General features: G+C 49.5%; 1 long non-coding RNA gene across 2 annotated transcripts; it reads right to left on the reverse strand.

Annotated features, from left to right (window-relative positions):
* Positions 1–363: 363 nt before the first annotated feature.
* LOC144329753 (uncharacterized) lies at positions 364–5,693 on the reverse strand. Of its 2 annotated transcripts, XR_013395400.1 has the most exons (5): positions 5,188–5,505; positions 4,623–4,709; positions 4,217–4,368; positions 2,197–2,849; positions 364–1,117 (listed from the first exon to the last, which is right to left on the reverse strand). It is a non-coding gene; the product is annotated as an uncharacterized LOC144329753 (long non-coding RNA). The 2 variants fall into 2 exon arrangements; XR_013395401.1 differs by having other exon boundaries at positions 4,623–5,693.
* Positions 5,694–6,388: the final 695 nt, after the last annotated feature.

Consider the following 6,388-nt stretch of genomic DNA (forward strand, 5'->3'; position numbering starts at 1 on the left):
CCCGCCACCGCGCCCGGCTAGTTTTTTGTATTTTGTAGCAGAGACGGGGTTTCACCGTGTTAGCCAGGATGGTCTCGATCTCCTGACCTCGTGATCTGCCCGTCTCGGCCTCCCAAAGTGCTGGGATTACAGGCTTGAGCCACCTCACCTGGCCAATCCCAGCATTTTGGGAGGCCAAAGCAGGGGGATTGCTTGAGCCAGGAGTTTAAGACCAGCCTGGGCAATATAGCAAGATCCCATCTCTCAAAAATAAATAAATAAATAACTTTAAAAAAAAAGATTTAGTAAACTGTCAAAGCACCTAGATATAAACTTTCTTAATAAGCTGTGCCATACTGCTGTCACTTTGGAATCAGGATGTTAAATAATAATACGTAGTTGTTTTAATAAAGATTCTCATTTTTGCCATGAAGGAAAATATCTAGTATTGCCACTAGAAATACACCACAGAGTCAACTTAGAACCACTGTTCAAGATGAAGAACAATGCTTAGCCACTATCAGCATTTCCTGGCATCTTGCCCTTTCTGTAGCAAAGTTTGGATTGAATTGACAGAGGCTTAAATATCGAAATCACCGAACAAAGCATATAAAGTAGGGACCGCGTGCTGACCCCCAGCTACACTGTAAACGACGTGGGAGATAAACGGGAGGGAGCTACAGAATTCACTGTAGGGTGCCCTCCCGGGGCCTTCCACCTCACCCCCACCAGGACTCTGAGACAGGAGCTGCCCACCTCCACTCACAGACAGGTTAGCCCCAGCTGCGAAGGGTTTTGCTGGAGAGCAGAACTGAGTTAGTGACAGAGAGAGTCCACACTTTTGGCCTCTAATTCTGAAGCCAGTGCGCCTGCCTGTGATATTCCCACCCATGTCAACTGCCCCCTTGGAAAATCAGCTGGTTTCAAATAACTCTTCAGGTGATCCAGACGGTTCTGGATCCAACAGGATCCACAGAGGCACGCCGAGAGGCCCAGAGCCTTGGCCGCCCCTGTGGGAGCCGGCCTCCGAGAAGACCCGCTCCACCTTCTCCTTCTGCCCGACGACTCCAGACGCTCCCAGGCATCTAGAGTCCAAGGGTAGCTCTTGTTGACTTGGTTCTAGTAAGAGATCAGTTTCCTGAAAAAAAACAAAACAAAACAAAACAAAAACTCATTATCCAAAAGTGAACATTTTCAGAAGCCTCACAAGTGGGGCTCACCTCCACGACTTCTCCAGCACTGCACACCCTCTGCATGGCCGCTGAGCCACCCTGATCCCTCCCGTGGCCACAGATGGCGGCACAAGGGAGTCCCCTCTTGAGGAGTCTCAGCCCAAGTGCAAGTGCAGAAATGGGAAAAGTGCCTCAACAGAGAGGAGGAGGAAACAGCCACCAGCAGGCACCCAAGAGTCTACTCCCAGTGCCCTGGAACCCTGGGCCCCAGGCCTGCTTCTTTCCCATCCTTGCCCTGTAGAGGACTCAAGGTGGCCTCCAAAGTCTTCTCGTTGCTCCGTTAAAGCTCAAGGAAACATAGTGGAAAGGGGACAGGTTTGGTTTGATGTCTGTGTCAGTCTCCCAGGGAGGCAGTAATTCACAAAGCACCACAGACCACGTGCCTTACACAGCTGAAATGTACTCGCTCACAGTTCCGGAGGCTGCAAGGCCCAGATCGCGGTGTCAGCAGAACTACTTCCTTCTAAGACTGTGAGGGAGGATCTGTCCCTGGCCTCTCCTGGCTTCTCCTAACTCGCTGGTCATCTTTGCCCTTCCTTGGCTTGTAGAAGCACCACACTGACCTCTGCCTCCATCTTCAGGTGGCATCTGCCCTGGGTGTGGGTCTGTCTCCAAATTTCCCCTTTTGATAAGGACCTGTCCTATTAGACGAGGGCCACCCCATTCCAGCATGACTTTATCGTAACTAATTACCTCTGCAACTACCTTACTTCTAAGTAAAGTGACATTCCAAGGTCCTGGGAGGAAGGACCTTGACATATAAATCTGGGGGGAGGAGCACAGTTCAACCCATAATAATATGGACAGAAGTCCAGCCTGCAACTCAGCCACTTTCCTACCTTGGATACAAATTGCAATTGCATCTGCCCACACCACGCTTCCTTCACTGCGAAATGGGAAGGTGGCAGCTACCTGTCATGATTGTCATAAACAACCCAGGAGACACAGAAGCGCCTCTCACGTGTGCCATGTGCCTGAGGCTTACCATGTGCTCAGAACGGCGTGGATGGCACTGTTCTCATTATCAGGCAGCTCTGCCAGTCTCTCCCAGCCTGAGAGAGGGCATCTCCCAGCCCCAGGTATAAACATCCTTTTTCCACACTCCCTGTCAGCATCAGTGACCTTCAGAAAATCCTTAAGAGGCAAGCAGTGTTGAAGTGCTGGGAATCGAAGAGCTCAATCGACTGCTCTGATGCAGCCCGGGGCCAGAGCCGGCTTTTCTCTTTGCCACTTTCCCAGTGGCGCTGGCTGGGCTCCACGTGCTTTAAAGGAAGAAGTTATCTGCAAGGAGCTCTGGGTTGGGCTGCACACGCTGAAAATGTATTTATTTGATTTATTTTTACATCCACTCTTCTTCCAGAAAGGATTTGAGGGCCCATGTGATGAACAAAATCCATTTCAACTTAATGACTCTATGCTTCACACTTAGTGGGAGGGGGCTGAACGATTAGAAAATAGAAATAATCTCAAACTCCGATTTGATCCCAAAGGTGGCATCTTACACATTGTTAAAGGCATTTTGTTTGTAAGCTACAAAGCTCAGTGTGTCGAGGTGATGAGGACGATGATGATGACAATGATGGTGATGACGGAGGTGATGGCTAACACATGAAAGCTTGTCCTCTGATGGACCAGGTGCTATTCAAAGGAAGGAAAGTAAAAGAGGGGGACAAGGGGAAGAGGGAGGGGAGAAAATGAAACAAAGGGTTGGAGACCATGTTAGAGACCCACAGTATGGCCAAAGCAGTGTGCTTCTTATCCTCTCACCAAATCAAATCCCAGGAGAAAGCTCACTCATTCTTTCAAAATTGTGACTTATTTCAGGGAACAGTCTGTGGTCATAGGTGGATCATGTTAGCCATTCATCTCCAGAAAGCCAAATCTGGACCTGGTTCTCACCACAAGGTTCTGATGACCTCTCCATTTGGCCCCTGGGAAGCTTTTGCCATATGAAATGCTGTCACCTCTGCAGCAGGCAGGTAGGCAGGTGCTGCTCCAGGGCCATCCCCAAGGATGGCTTGGCCAGCTTAGAGTGTGAGACAGCACCTGGCAAACTGTACTGGCGAGGCCAGAGGGCATGCAGCTGCTTCCTCAATGCCTTGCCTCCATCACACCTGCAGTGCCCCTTCCACATCAGCCACATGTGGCCTCCCACGGCCACAAGTGCTACATCTGCAACTAGTCACACTTGAGCCCTCCGGCGACGCAGAAGAAAAAGGGAGAAAAGTGGATGCTAAGCTGCTGTTTGGTAAAGAGTGAATCCGACTGCACTCACTGCGTGGGGTTGGGGAGGGGCTCTGATAAGGTGCCTGTGTCGCCCAGTGGGCACTTGTCCATAGCCACAAGGATGTCCTAGCAGGGTGATCACAGGGTGCTCTATTGAGCAGGCTCCAGGGTGACAACTCCTTTGGTTTGCTCACACATCGGTAGCCACTGCTCCTAGCAAGGCCTCCCAGCCCCCCTTCCCATCCAGCACACACTGAACTGCTGGCACCCCCACTCAGCCCCCGGCACTGCCCCTGAATTTCTGTCATAGCGAGCTAGCTCTCCATTGGCAACGCTGGTGCCTGTCCCTGCCAGCAGCCCCAAGTCAGCACCATGCCCGGTTGTTCATTATTAAATTGCAAAAAGGAGGAGGGTCCTGTCTTGATTCCCTTCCAACAAAGAGGCTCCTTGGTGACTATGCAAATGTGCCCACCTTCTCCTGGAACTTGCTGTGCACACCAGCTTTGAAATTTCAGAGGGGCCCTGTGTCCCTTCCCCCAGGGGCCTGGCTAGCATTCTGTATCACTGAGGACTTAGCAAGAGCCACAGAGGAAGGTCAGGAGCACCTGCTCCTAGCACACATCCTGCCGAGATGGCCCACGAACCAGCCAGCGGCATTTCTTCAGAGGCAATCTCAGGTCTGCGTGGCAGTCACAGCCCCACCGTGAGATGCGCACCACATCCCAACTGTGCACTCACATGTAATTCTCATCTCATTCTAAGTCTTATCTAATTCTCACCAAAAGACTGAGTCCTGCTCGCCATCTGGGGAAACCGAGGCACAGTGAATCCAAGTGACTTGTTTTCTCATACATGGAGAAGGTGAGGTTGAAACCAGATCCAGGACACTGCAGAGACCCCTCTCGTCCCTTTGACCTTTCCAGAAAAGGACCTGCAAGAGATAAAGTAGTTTCTGAAAGGCCTCCAGGCAAGGGAGGGGCTTCAGATAATACTCACGACTCAAAGTTGGTTTGGAACAAAGCCCTCCGGGTGCCATGGCACTGGGGCAGCAAAGGGGGGCAGAAAATGATGGGACGGGAGCCGCCTCCCAAAGGGCTGCAAACTGGGGTGAATTGAGGCTACTTAATACATTCAATCCATCAGAGTAATGCCTTGTAATTAAGATTCCTGGAAATGAAGTAGTACCGGGGCGCTCCATGGAAGATCTGCCTTCAAACGGTTCAGGTCAGCCTTAGGCTCAAGCACGGCTCTAATTGACGGCTCCCCTTGGGTCTGAAAGAAAAGATGTAATCAGACCACACAAAGCACGTCCTGTCCAATTACAAGGATCCGCATGGATGGGCTGACCTGTGACCTATAAAACAAAATTAAGATTTCCAAACATCACCAGGAGGTAGGGGGAGGGATGGCTGGTCCGTGCTCCAGCCTTCCAACTCCCCAGAGTGGAGACAGAACAAAATCGTAGCCCTGGAAAGAAATGTGGGGGACTTTGATCAGCCATTGTGCAACCTTTCAGTTGGAGTCTTTCTGGGCGGTGGGAGGGTCAGGGGGGCTAACGCTCAGTTTCTTGCACTGGATGTCCAGACGCGTTATCACAAAAGAGCATTTCTTTGCAGTCGAGCCTGGAGTGCCAGGTAGCCAGTTCTCTAAACAAGCCAGAATCTCCAACAGCCACAGGACATGTTAATTACATTTGGGGGCCGTGTGGGGATGCACATGGTGTCATGGTGGAAAACACCCCCATACTCACGCCTTACGGGACCTGCACTCTGGAGCATGAGGCCGACTGCCCGGGTTCTGGGGTGAGAACCTATCAACAGCAATTGAGGAATGTTTATCCATTCTTCCGTCTCCCGACTCGGGAGCTGCGTTTCATCTTCCAGGAAAGAACTAGGCGGGCACACTGCACTTAGCTTATTCAACTATCAGGGACCTCCAGCGGTCTGGAGGTTGAGGAAGAGTCATGGGTCCTCAAAGTCTTTGCAGAAACAGGCCTTTGCCTCCGCACCGCCGAGCCAGGAGAACCTGCAGTGAGCAACTAGCTCTTCTTTCCTTCTCTTTTAAAATCAACACCCGTCCCCAGATTTGCTTTTGGCAAACATTGCTTAACTGCTGCTGTTTTCCCTGAAGTCACTGAAGAGAGAGTTAGATAATGAGCTGGCATGCTCTTTTGAAATGTTTACTGTGTTCCTTAAAGCAAGGGACATGCTGGTTCCTAAACTAATTTGGGGTTGCTAGATCTTTTCTACTCTTTTTGGAGATCTCCGAAGTAAACACATGGATTTAAGTATAATTATCCAAGAGTCAAATAAACAGTCACGGGGCTTTCTAAAGGATGAACCTTTGTAGATATGTCGATAGAGATATTTTTCTCAATTCTCCCAACAGAAAGGAGAGAGAATGCATGAGTATTAAGGTAATGCACCGTAGCACACCCCAAAGATTTGAGGATAAAAGATCAGGTTGTCTTATTTTCAGTTCAAGGAAACCAAAAATCCTGACAGGACCTCAATGGCCATGGCATATGGGATAGACCCAAATAGTCACAGAAGACTTCTTCAGTGCACACTGTTCTTTGTAACGGACTTCACATTGGAAAAATTTCTGAGTTTCAACCTGGCAGGTTGCACAGTCTTGTGAAAAAAAAAAAAATTAAAGCTCAAGGCATCCAGTCATGTGTAATTTCGGTGAGAACTGTAATAAATGCATCCACGTAAGCCCTAAATTCCCACTGTCGAGATGAAGATCTGGGGTTAGCATGACATTTATGTAAATCCCACTTGGTATTTTGGTTGCGTGTTTTTCCAAAGGAGTTCAAAGGCATTTATAGACATTCTGATTAGTGCTTGTGATATCCCGGTAGGGTGGCAAATTCTATTAGCTCAATTTTACATTTGGGAATAGAAAATCTTAAAGCAGCCAAATGGTTTGGCAAAAACCATATGGCATGT

The sequence above is a fragment of the Macaca mulatta genome, chromosome 7 (assembly GCF_049350105.2).
Source record: "Macaca mulatta isolate MMU2019108-1 chromosome 7, T2T-MMU8v2.0, whole genome shotgun sequence".
NCBI lineage: Eukaryota > Metazoa > Chordata > Mammalia > Primates > Cercopithecidae > Macaca > Macaca mulatta.